Genomic DNA, 12,338 nt, shown 5'->3' on the forward strand with positions numbered 1-12,338 from the left:
CTAGCACAGTGCCTGGCGCAGAGCAGACGCCCAGAAACTCGAGCGACATCTCTCCACCCGAGGCGGGGAAAACATGCACCAATTCTTTCCACTGACACCGTTAGAAGGTGGTGATTTGGCCAGAGGTTTATTTTAATTAGCGAACAGCAGGAAAAGTTGATTCAGGAATGTGAGTGCTTGATGATTTCCCCAGGTGGTAGCCGAAAAATATCAAATGACAAAAACAAACTGACAAACATTCTTGAGGGAAAAGAGAGAGAGAGTCCTGTTAATGGCACTGCCTAAATATAGCAAAGTGTATTTTTGTAGAAAGCAAAAATGGTGCCCAAGCCGTGGAAGAAAATACTGCTCCTTCCCAAATTTTCCGTCCAGCTCTTCCTCGAATCGAGGTGGCGGCTACTTCTGGAACCATCCAGCTGAGCAGTGTCAGCCCCACGAGCCTGGATGCTCGGCGACGGCCAGCAGAGGGACAGGGCTCGGCAAGTTGCCGCACCTTCTCATAAAATCCAGCAGAGCGGGCCGACGGCAAGATCTTTCTCATCTCCACGGGGCTTTCCTCCGTCTGGATGTTAAAAAGGAACCGGTCAACCCAGCTCCACAAAGGCCCTCAGAGGCAGAATCGGGTGGAAGAGCTGGGCAAACAGCCGGGAGGCCCTGAGCGCCCCCTTCCCCGCCCCCCACCAGCCCCTAATTGGGAACAGGTGAGTGGAGGCGTCCACGGGGAGTCAGCCACGCCGTCTCTGACAGCGGCATTCCCTCCAAATTCCTTCGTTCTGATTGCGACATAGGCCGTAACAACACCATGCAGAACCAATTACGCCGGGCTCCGCAGAGGAGGCCACGGCTCCAGGCGAGGTGGCTGGAAGTGGGCCCCTTAGGAGGCCACCCCCTACCCCCACCCCCCCGGCAGCTCTGTGACCCGCCTGTGCCCAGAGCCCACGCCCGCCTTCCCGGAGGAAAACCACACATCGTTGATCATGAGTTTGCTGAAATGGGGGAACGTTTCCGTGGATGTTCGACAAATTGTTGACCACAGAGCTGACCGCTCCTGGGAGCCGCCGCGGTGTCAGCCCTGGGGAAGGGCGGGGGGTCTGTTAGAGTCAATGAATGGAGAGTGAGGCCTCGCCCCCCCAGACCTCCGTTTTCAGCTGTCCCAGGGCCTTTAGCACCGAATCCAAAAGAGGGGCTGGGGGGAGAGGGCGGGCTTTGGGGCAGTGGGAGACGAAGGCGGAGGGGGCTGTTCGGTCCGATCAAAGGATGCATCCAAACGCTCTTTTCAGCAACCCTCCTTTCCGTGCCAACGTGGACCCAACTTTCTTCCGGGCTCTGCACACACGGCTCCCTCAGTCCCTGAGCTGTGGATGCCCAGAAGCGCAGCGGGAGCGGCCAGCCCAGGACTCTGCCAAGGCAGGGAGAGGGGAGAGAGAGAGAGAGAGAGACCCACGCACCGTGCTATGGTAGAGTGGGCGCAAAGGCAGCACGGTCCTCACGTTCTTCGTGGCGCTCTGCGGGGTGACCCCACCTGGCTGCAGGTCCTGACCCCACCGCTGAGTGTGCAACCTTGGGCCAGTGACTTCACCCACCGGGGCCTCCGTGTCTCCTCGGCAAATGGGCTTGGTCAGAGTGTATAGCACACCGGTTGCCGTCAGGATCCCATGGAACAATCCAGGCCTAGGACGAAGTAGGGACTCCGCAAGTATTAACTATCATTACGACCCTGCCAGAGACCCCACCAACTTGACAAAACCCGCACTGAACTCCTTCTGGTTTTGCCTTTTGGGTATCTCGGGGCGCACTGGTAGGGGAGTTTTTTTAGGGAAATAGGGTCCATGCATTCACCCAGCAAATATTTATTCCCTGGCTGCCTTCTAGGAATGAAGCAAAACAAAGCAAATGATACAAATCTGTTATTCATCAGAGCTCCTTGAGGGTGCAACGAGCAGGCCTCGCGGCCCCGTGGACATGTCGGCCCACTGCCAAGCAGCCGATCCTGGTGAGGGGTGATGGGGCCCAGGGTGGTCTCTGTCCCCCCTCTTGATTCGCAAGTGCAAAGCCCAAGGGAGAGGCCACTAATGTTTGCAGAGGGGGCGAGGGGGAGCTTGCGGTGTGCCTTATCCGTCTACCGCCCAGCTCTGCCCATCCACTGTCTTGCTGATGCTCTCTGCCAGCTTCCCCAGCTCACGGGCATCGGCCCAACCTTTTGGGCTTCTCAAGGCTCAAGGCTCTTCTCAGGCTGGCTCTGCCTGTCTCTGGCCCCTCCTCCTAGAAACTTTCCTTCCAGTCGTTCCTAACTACACATCCTTCACACCCCACCCAGCAGAGACTGTATCTGGGTCCTGGGTCCTGCTCAGCGTAAGTGCCAGAATCCCACCACCAGACCATCAGCTCCATTACGCAGGACAGAGTGAACAGGGGGAAGGGCACCGCCTCACCATTCCTGGAAGCTCCCCCCTTACGCTAAATCTTATGTAAGGGTTTATGTTGTTGTTATTTACATTTTTCTCAGAAGGTGGAATTCAAGTGGAGACGCCAAAGGATTTGGATTCCAATTCAGGTCTCAAAAAGAGCCACAGCCAAGTGGGATCTGGATTTTTCCAAAGATTACTTGGGCTGGAGGGGTGGGAAGCAGGCTGTCAGTCAAGAGGCGGGCAAGAGGAGGCCGCCGCAATGGTCCAGACTCTGGAGGAGGACCCCAAACCAGGACAGGGGCCAGGGGCATGGGGAAGAAGGGACCAGCACTTGATTGACGTGGGTGTGGCGTGGGTGGTAGAGGGGCGGTCCCAGATTTTCTGCCCGAGGCCAGGACCAGGCAGTGCCTTTCACCCATGAGGGATTTGCAGATAGAAGAGCAGGTCTGGGGGAGAGGATGAATCCAGTTTGGACACATTGAGTCTGAGATGCCCACGGGACAGCCGGGTAGAGATTTCTAGTAGCAGAAAAAGAAGCTCAGAGAAGAGGTGGGGGCTAGAGGTTTCATTTGCACTCTGGGACATTTCCTACCAGCTGGGGGACACCTTCACCCAAGATACTTCACCCCAGTCTTCCCGATGCCCGGAGATGGGAGGAGGCAGGAGACCCGAGTATTGCAACATCCCGGGGTGATTTATGGGGAAAACGTCTTGTGTGTTTGTTTCTCAGCACTGCCTTCCAAGAGGGAATCTAAAACCCCACATTCTGATCCTCAGTGTAATTTCCAGTCATTCCCACCGACAACATTTGGTTCTTATTACCCAAAGATACTCACACAGATGTAGCATTAGAATCTTGGCTCTGATGGGTAAAGAAAACAAGATAATCGAGAGTATTGCAGCAACTCTCAGACGTTTACGATTCCAAGAAATGGTTGTTGGATCACGTCTCCAGAATGGCCATTTTCCGTGAGGTTCTGCGTGGAAGACGGCCAGCCACTTGGTCAATTTCAGCCGTCCGTCTGAACTCGCACCCGGAGGCCCCTAGACGGTGAGCTCCTTAGGGACAAAGGCCTGGGCATTGTCTCCTGGTGTCCCCAGCCAGGCACACGGACAGCGCTCCCTGAGAGTTTGTTGACCGAAGAAAGGAACAGCTGAATACCACAAGTCAGGACAAGCTAGTTTTTCTCATTTGACATTTCCTTCCAAAAGTTTCAAGGGCTTATTATCGGGAGAGGTGGTTTCTCTGAGACGGAAATGGAAAAGTATTTATAGAGAACTAATGTTTGGAAATTGGATGGAGAACTTTCTCCTCGCCGCTGTCAAAGTCTATAGTCATGGTTTGGGTCTTTTTCAGTGTCATTACCGGTATAGTGCTCGCTCGCGAACCCTGGATATTCCCAAGTGTATGTTCAAAGATTAATTTATTTTTATTTTAGAGAGAGAGAGAGAGCGCGCGTGCAAGAGTGAGTGCCCGAGCTGGGGGAGGGGCAGCAGGAGAGAATCTTCAAGCAGACTCCCTTCTTAGCTCGGAGCCCAGTGCGGGGCTGGGTCTCACGGCCCTGAGATCATGATCTGAGTCAAAACCAAGAGTCCGACGCTTAACCGACTGAGCCACCCAGGCACCCCCCCTTTCTTTCAAAGATTTATTTATTTTTATTTGAGAGAGAGATCACACCTGCTCGAGTCAAGTGTATTTTTACATCATAATAGCTAACGTTTATGACATTTAGCCTGTATGCCGAGCACTTTAGCGAGCCATGTCCTTTACTCCCCATAATTCTGGGACGATGACATGCTTATTATCTCTATTTTATGGCTGTGGGAACGAGCCTTGGAATGTCATTTTTCCAAGGGCACACGGCTTGTGAGAGGCAGAGCTGCTAGTTAAGCCTAGGGAATGTGACTCCACGGCCCACTTCCCCACCGTTTCTGACTGTTTCTGAGCGCCAACGGGAAGCCACGGTGGTGGGATGTCTTCGTGTACTTTCGTCTACTTGCTCCTCTTGGTAACGCTGAGAGATAGGTCAGTGTTATGATCCCATTTTACAGCTGGGGAAACTGAACCTCATAGAGGGAAAGCTCCTTTGTCTTCCCACAGGCCGCAGGTCTCCACTCTTCCCTCTGCAGCCCCTGGACCTCATCACTGCATGAGAACTGCACGCGTCCCCTCAGACAAGCGGTCTCCATCCTGCTCCCCCAGAGAGCACAGGCTGACAGGGCAGGGCCTCAGCCCCACGAACCCCCAGCACCCTCTGGGGCCTCAATGTAATTGTGGACGAGCCACGCATGGCTCGGGGAGCCCTGGAGAGGAAGCAAAAGACAACGGACTATGTGCAATATTTCTGCACAGAGGAAGCCCATCTTCAAACACTGACGCGTTCCTGCAGACACCGCCCCACCCCCCATCTGTGCACACCACCATATGGAAGGAATCAGGAGACTGATGGAATTCCGTCCCTCCTCTGGGGCTTGCTTGCCTGGTGGGTTTGAGTCAAGGTCAGGAAAGCCTCTCTCTTCCTCCCTGCCTGGGGAGGAAGTGACCAGACTGTGACCAGACTGCTTCAGTGACCAGACTGCTCCCCGCCCCACCCACCAGGACCTACCATTCAGCTTGGCACCTTGCAGCCGGGAGAGAGAACGGGGCTTCCCCCAAACAGCCTCGAGCCATCCAGGATGCTGCCGGCTGAGGGGCAAGCCCCTGGAGCCCATTCTTGCCTGGTGCTCAATGGATCCAGGAGTGGCACGTTATGGACCATACCGGACCAGACCTCTGTGCACATAGCGTGCCGACTCTTCCTGTCCGCCTGGCCAAGCAAGCAGGCTTAGCTCCAATTTGGATGGAGAGCAGATCCAAAGTGGGCTTTGGGGCCACACAGCACGGGTGCCCATCCAGGCTCAGTGCTGTGTGTTTTGAGCAAATCCCTTTACATCCTGAGCCTCGGTTTATGCATCCTAATAGCAAAATTGGCGCTATACAGGGCTTCTTCACCTGGGCCCGTTGAATCCTGAGAGATCCGTGGGGAAGATTGAGGGAGTCATGAAATAGGTTGGGGGAAAATTGCCTCCTTATTTCAAACAACGTAACTGAAATGCAGCATTTCTTTCCATTGTGAAGGTATAGAGCATTCCAGGCGAGCACCTGGAACCTGTCATCAATGAATGGCTCTCACTACCTCAAAATTAAAATAGTTACTGTCGCCCGGTCTTGCTACTCAGTGCATTAACTCTCAGTGCCCGTCCTACAGGTGTCCCCGAAGAGGAGAGGAGACTCGGCTGGACGGTGGGGTCTATCTGAACTCCTCAGCTGTGTGAGGTCCCTCTGTGCGCAGGGCCTTCTCACCTTGCTGGCTAAACCACCAGTCACTCGGCATCTCCCGCTCGGCAGAGAGGAACCAGAGGGTGTGGAGAAAGGCTGACTTTTTTTTTTTTTTTTAAGAGAAGGAGAGGTGGGGGACGGGCAAAGGGAGAGGGAGAGAGAGAATCTTAAACAGACTAAAAGCTAAGCCTGATGCAGGGCTCGATCTCACCACCCTGAGATCATGACTTGAGCTGAAATCAAGAGTCAGATGCTTAATGGACTGAGCCATCCAGGCACCCCCTGGAGAAAGGCTGACTCTTGAATGCCCAGGGCAGGCCCCGGGTGCCAGGTTTGGCCCAATACATCGTTCTGGGAGAAGGCGTCAATTTTTGTAACAGAAATTCCTTTCAAACAGTTGCTCGGGCTCCAAACCTTGGGCCATCCTTGTGCCCCTTCGCCCTGCACGCCCCTGTGTCGGCATGCCTGTTTGCTCCATCTTAACACTTGTCTAGAAGCAGATCACCTCCCCCACTTCTGTAGCTTCATTAATGGCTCTGAGCCACCATCCCCCCTACTTGGATAACTCCTGTGGACTCCCCTCCGGTCCCCTGCTTCATCTCTGTTTCCTTCCCACACGCCACTCTTACCACAGCAGCCAGAGTAGATGTCTCCACACGCAAGTCAAATTGCCCCTTGCTCAAAACCCTCCAAAGGCACCAGTCTGACTCCCACGGCACGTTAAAATCCTTGCAAAGGCCCGTATGGTCCTCCCTGCTCCCCCTCCCCCACCCCCCACTCGCTCAGCTCCAGCCACACTAGCCTCCTTGAACACCCAAGCATTGTCCCTCCCCAGGGCCTTTGCACTTGCTATTACCTCTGTCTGGAAAGGCTTTTGCCCTCATGACTTCAGGTTCTTATTTCCACATCTCCTCCTTGCTAAAGCTTTCCCTGGTGTGGTGGACACTAGGACGCGTGGCCCAGATTCCTCTTCGGGAATGGAAGACCTGCTCTTGCCCTCTTCAAGAATTGCCACGGCTGAGGAAGGCTACGCCTCCTTCCAGGGGCAGCCTTATCCAGTGGCTGCTCAACACGGTGTATAAAGGCCTGATTGTAGATGTTTCTGAAGGCTCATCCGCCTCCAGAGCTCCATGTGGGGCGGGCTGATGTCTTTGTCAGGCCTTGTCCTGGCTCAGCTTCTCCCTCCACCCAATTCTGCCTTCCCCCTCCCTCCCGCACATGCCGACCCCAGCTGCCCTCCCTGACAAATGCCCTGTGCACTTATCTCCTCATCAGTCTGCTTCCCAGGGGACTCAGTGACATCACCGACCTCAAAGTGCAGAACGCCTGCTCAGACGCCTGCTCACTAAGCCCTTCCTTTTCTGCTCATTAGCGCCCATCCCTATCTTCGCTCACAGATGTACTTGCTTATCTTGTTCATTGTCCTCCCTCTGGAATGTGAGCTCCATAAGGACAGGAGTACGTTTGTAACTTCATTGTCCAGAACAATATCGAGCACTATCATCATCCCCTCAAAGTTTGTTGAATGAATGAGTGACAGAACAGGCATGCTGTCCTTGACTTCTGGTCCAAATCCTATTTAGACGCTCTGTGCACTCTGACATCGTGAGTTAACGTAACTGGTTTGGGGAGACTGATTCCAGATCTTGATGACTGGCCACCAGTAAATCCCGTTTTGCTGCATGACACATGCAGATTGTGTCAGTCCTGATTCTGGCCCTACTCTCATGACCATCTGAGGAATGTACTTTTTTTTTTTTTTTTTTTTTTTAGAGCTTCGTCCACATCACCACTAAAAATGTTGGATAGAACAAAGTGGCTCTCATAGCCTTTTTCTCAGAGGTGTTCAAGTCTGCTTGAGTTATCTTGTCCGTGAATCTGTTTGCTTGTGTATTTTTGCCCCCTTAGCCTACATGTCTTGTTAATTGTTGCAGCCCAGGGCCTACCACTTTGCCTGGCACATTGTAGGCCTCTTATGGTTGGCCTCACCACCCCTAGCAGGTGGGTGTCATGTTCCCCTCACCGAGGCTAGCTGGTCATGCTGACATCTTGCAACACCTCTCTGGTACCACTCAGGGTCATGTGTCATGTTGCCTGGTGTTCCCCATGCCCACAGGAACACTGGTCCTTGGATTCCTGGCACCCTCCCCTGTATCTCTAATAGGAGTCCACGGAGCTGAGCCACAGCTCTCTCTGTTGTCAGCCAAGCCATGATATTCAGGACACACTGTGTGCCAGGACTGTCCTCGCCCCCTGGGTGAGTGTTTCCCTGGAAGCTCCTCGATCATCAGACATGTGGGTCCCCAGTGGGTTCATCCCACTTGCTCTCGGGACACGCCCTGCGCGTGCCTGAATGCTGAGTGGACCAGCTCAGGCTGTGAAACTCACGCTGCATAGTTTATTAATCCATGCGACAAATAAAGTCAGATGGCGTTCAAGGCTCTGGGCATGGCAGTGAAGAAAGCAAAGTCTCTTCCCTCACGGAACTTACCTTCTAGGGGCAGGCGAGGGCCAACGAAAAGCATGCACAGCAGGTGACGGATGCCACAGAGGAAAATAGAGCAGAGTGGCCAGAGCTCTCTGGAGGAGGGGTGTTGTCACTGAATGCAGGAGTCAGGACAGAGCCTCACCGAGAAGTGACATTGGAGCTGAGTCTGTAAGGAGAGGACAGAGTTGGCCACACGGATAGCCAGAGAAAGAGCATTTTAAGCTGGGAGAACATGAAGTGCCTGGGGAAGGAATGAGGTTGGCAGGCTGGGGAAGAGCAAGGAAGCAAGGATGGTGGGAGCAGAGCGAGCGAGGAGGAGGCAGTAGGAAAGGAGATCAGAGAGACGCACAGCAGGGAATGAGGTCACGTGGCCTTGAAGGCAACTGGCTCTACCCTGAGTGAGTTGGGAGCCCCCGGAGGGTTTGAGCAAAAAGACCGCCTGACTTGCATTTTAACTTTGTCTCTGTGGCTTCTTTGTCGAGAAGGAATGTGTGTGGACAAAGGGAGAAGCGGGGACAGCAGTGAGGCGACTTCTGCAGTCAGCGAGCCGGGGGAGGATAGGTTGGACAAAGAGCCGAGAAGGCAGTAAGAAGTGGTCAGATTTTTTAAATATTTTGAAGTCTAGTCAATAGAATTTGCTGATGGAGTGGATGTGGGATGTGAGAGAGAGAAAGCCCAGGAAAGAATCCAAACTTTTGGCCTGAGCAATTGGGAAAGTGGGATTGCCATTGACGGAGATGGAGAAGGCTTGAAGGATCGGGTTTGGGGCAGAGTTCTGTTCGGACTCACTGACTCTGACTGCTAGACCTCCAAGTGGGGCTATCGAGTGGGTTTGATGCTGAGCCTGGAATCCAGGGCAAAGGTCAAGCCAGAGACACACACTGGAGAGCTGTCACCCGTCCTCATGACTTGTGGCTCTGCCGACCCTTCCTTCTGGGCCTTCTGGGCCCTCTGGGAGTCGGAGTCCGGCTCCACCTTGGCAAATTCATTCTATTCTTTAAATCTCCAGTCCTCATCTGGGAAATAAAACAGGCCATAACACCTTACGGATTCATGAGGGTTCGAGTCGCATAGTGAGTCTGTGCTGTCAGCGTTGAGCAAGGCGCAATGAGCATCAGCCACGGATATGATTCGATTTTGCCGGGCCCGTTGATGTTGCTGCAAGCCCACCACCGCCCCTTTGGCCTCTGCTTACCCTCCGAGCCACATCCCCCTGGCCACAGAGATGGGAGCAGGGATGGAACCTTAACCTACGGACTGCTCGTGACCAGGTCTCCTCAGACTCCCCAGTCGTGAGCTTGAGCTGGGAATGAGGAGACTGGCCCCGTCAGTGGTGACCCTGGAGCTGAAAGGCCATTCGGGGCCACTTACCACATGAGCAAGCCAAGGACAGAGTAACCCTGACGAGAGGCTTCATGGTGGCTGGCTGGCTCCTATGCTCATCCAGGGACGTGTCAGTCCTGTCCTCAGGCTCTGCAAGTTCCCACTGGATGTCCAGTCAACAAAGGCACATTTGTCGAGGCCAAGAGCCCCCATGGGAACCTTATGGGGTGATGAGTTCGCAGCTCAGCCTGGTGTGGAGATGGCCTGAGCCGTGTCTTTCTCCGATGGGTTTTGGAATGCTCCATCCCCAACCATTGTGGACAATAGGGTTGAAGTCTCTTCTGGCACTGTCAAAACAAGTGTGTTTGGAAAGCTTTCTAGAACACTTGGTGAAAAGAAAAGACCCATTAAATCACAGGCATTCCATCTCCCCACATTCCCACCCATGTCCACACTGGGGCCGTAACCAGCACTAGCTAGGGATTGGTCCTTGGGGCTTTGGAGTCATCACTCATTTGGCAAAAGAAAAGAAGGAAGGTGGACCTACCAGACACAGAATTGGCAACACCGACTTTGCCAGGGCTCGGCAGATGGGGGGCTAGGTTCCAAGACGGAGCAGCGTGAACCTGGGGGTGGCTGGGCAAGGATGTAGGGAGACACCTGGACCTTCGCTGATTGGGAGGAAAACACAGAGGAAGGCCACGTGGGTCCACACACCTAATGGTCCTGCACTCACTTAGCTTCCTCTGCCTTCTTTTCATCGTTGCTTTAGCATCCTATGGACACATCACAGGTCAAGAAGATGCCTCTTTTGGGGCGCCCGGGTGGCTCAGTCGTTGGGCGTCTGCCTTTGGCTCAGGGCGTGATCCCAGCGTTGTGGGATCGAGCCCCACATCGGGCTCCTCCGCTGTGAGCCTGCTTCTTCCTCTCCCACTCCCCCTGCTTGTGTTCCCTCTCTCGCTGGCTGTCCCTCTCTCTGTCGAATAAATAAATAAAATCTTAAAAAAAAAAAAAAGAAGAAGATGCCTCTTTTGGAAAATGTACTCAGAAGGCCCTCTCACCAGACTCCACCTGCCATGCTCTGGCCTGTGACCAGGCAAGAGGTGTGGGGGACCAGTCGCCCCTGCAGCACCACTCCAAGGTGGCTTCGCGGTGGGTTATACCCACCGCCTCCACACCAGACTCGTCTATCTGCCTAGAGAAACCAGAGGCGCGCCTGGAAACAAGATGGCCCTGCAAAGGGCGAATGCATGCAAGACACAATGCCACCTGCTGGTGGGCATAGGCACGGCGACAACCACCAAGCTCATTCCACCGGAATCCTCCGGTAGCAGGTGTGTTAGGGCCCCTGCTTTTGCTTACTTGATGGGGGTGGGAGATAGAGTCTTGTTTCTTTCTTTTTTTTCTGTACATTTTCTTCAGTCCAAAAAAGTTGCCTCATGTGCTTTTGTGCTCATCTCCATCGCCCTGTCGCAGGCAAACTCTGATAGAATAGTTTTGCTGATTCTAGAACTTCACATATATAGAATCGGATTTATATACTCTTTTGGGTCTGGTACAATGTTCCTGGTTATGGTTTCTGATTCAACCATTTTGGGGGTATGCTAGTAGTTTGGTCTTTTAATTGGTGAGCGGTACAGAAGATTTGTTTACCAGGTCACTGTCTGCCAGGCATCCCGGTGGTGGACTCCGGTTGGGAGTGACTATGAATAAAGATGCTATGAACATTTCTGTAAAGTCTTTTTGCGGATATACGCTTTCTTTTCTCTAGGAATAGCTAGATCACAGGGTAAATGTCTAGTCAATTTCGTTTAACGTTAAGTGCGTAGTTAAATGTATAGTTAAATATATGGTTAGCTTGGTCAAAGCTGCTTGTTCCCACCAATGATGGATTAAGGTTCCAGTTGCTCTGCGCCTTGGTCATTATTGGGTATGGTCGGTCTTTTTAATATTAGCCATTCTAGTGGCCATGTAGTGTGGTATCTTGTGGGCTTTTGAAAAATTGAGATATAATTCATGTCCTATAATATTCACTCTTAAAAGTGTAGAGTGGTTTTTACTATATTCACAGAGTTGGGCAACCATCACCACTATATAATTTCAGAAAATTTCCATCCCTCTAGAAAGAAACCCTGCATCTTTTAGTCCCCAGAAAAAAACTAATCTACTTTCTGTTTCTATGGGTTTGCCTATTCTGGACACTTCATGCAGATGGAATCATGATATGTGGCCTTTTGCATCTGGCTTCTTTCACTCAGCGTAATTTTCTCAAGGTTCATCCATCCTGTAGCATTTGTCAGTACTTCCTTCCTTTTTACGGACAAATACTAGTCCACGGTGGGAATGTACGTATACACTTCGGTTATCCATTCATCCATTAATGGACATAGGTGTCATTTGCACCTTTCAGCTGTTGTGAATAATGCTGTTCCGAACATCCATCTACAAGGGTTTGTGTAGACGTACGTTTTTAATTCTCTCGGGCACATAGCCGGGAATTGAATTGCTGGGTCACGTGCTAACTGCTCCAGAGGGTCCTGCTACCTCAGCTTCTCTGACTCTGAGTTCTTCCTCAGCTCCGTGAGATTAGTGCACTCTGCTCGGGGGCCCCCCTTCCTGCCAAGAAGAGTGATGTCTTCGGGAAGAAGTGCTGGGTGATTGGACAGCTCACCTCGTTCCCCTTCTCTCGGAGATCACAGTCCTGCACCGTCTGTCATCCAATGTCTGAAAACAGTTGTTCTAATTATTTTGTGCAGTTTTCTGTTGTTTATAGCAGGAGAGACAGCCCAGTACTAGTTAC

The 12,338-nt window shown here is 52.6% G+C and overlaps 1 long non-coding RNA gene across 2 annotated transcripts; it reads right to left on the minus strand.

Moving 5' to 3' along the window:
* Positions 1-240: 240 nt before the first annotated feature.
* Positions 241-3,853, minus strand: LOC123780708 (uncharacterized). 2 transcript variants are annotated; one of them, XR_015727068.1, is made up of 3 exons: positions 3,245-3,853; positions 1,449-1,671; positions 241-562 (listed from the first exon to the last, which is right to left on the minus strand). It is a non-coding gene; the product is annotated as an uncharacterized LOC123780708 (long non-coding RNA). The 2 variants fall into 2 exon arrangements; XR_006776491.2 differs by having other exon boundaries at positions 1,449-2,610.
* Positions 3,854-12,338: the final 8,485 nt, after the last annotated feature.

Source organism: Ursus americanus, chromosome 17 (assembly GCF_024610735.1).
Source record: "Ursus americanus isolate L20-20 chromosome 17, mUrsAme1.1.p, whole genome shotgun sequence".
Lineage (NCBI taxonomy): Eukaryota > Metazoa > Chordata > Mammalia > Carnivora > Ursidae > Ursus > Ursus americanus.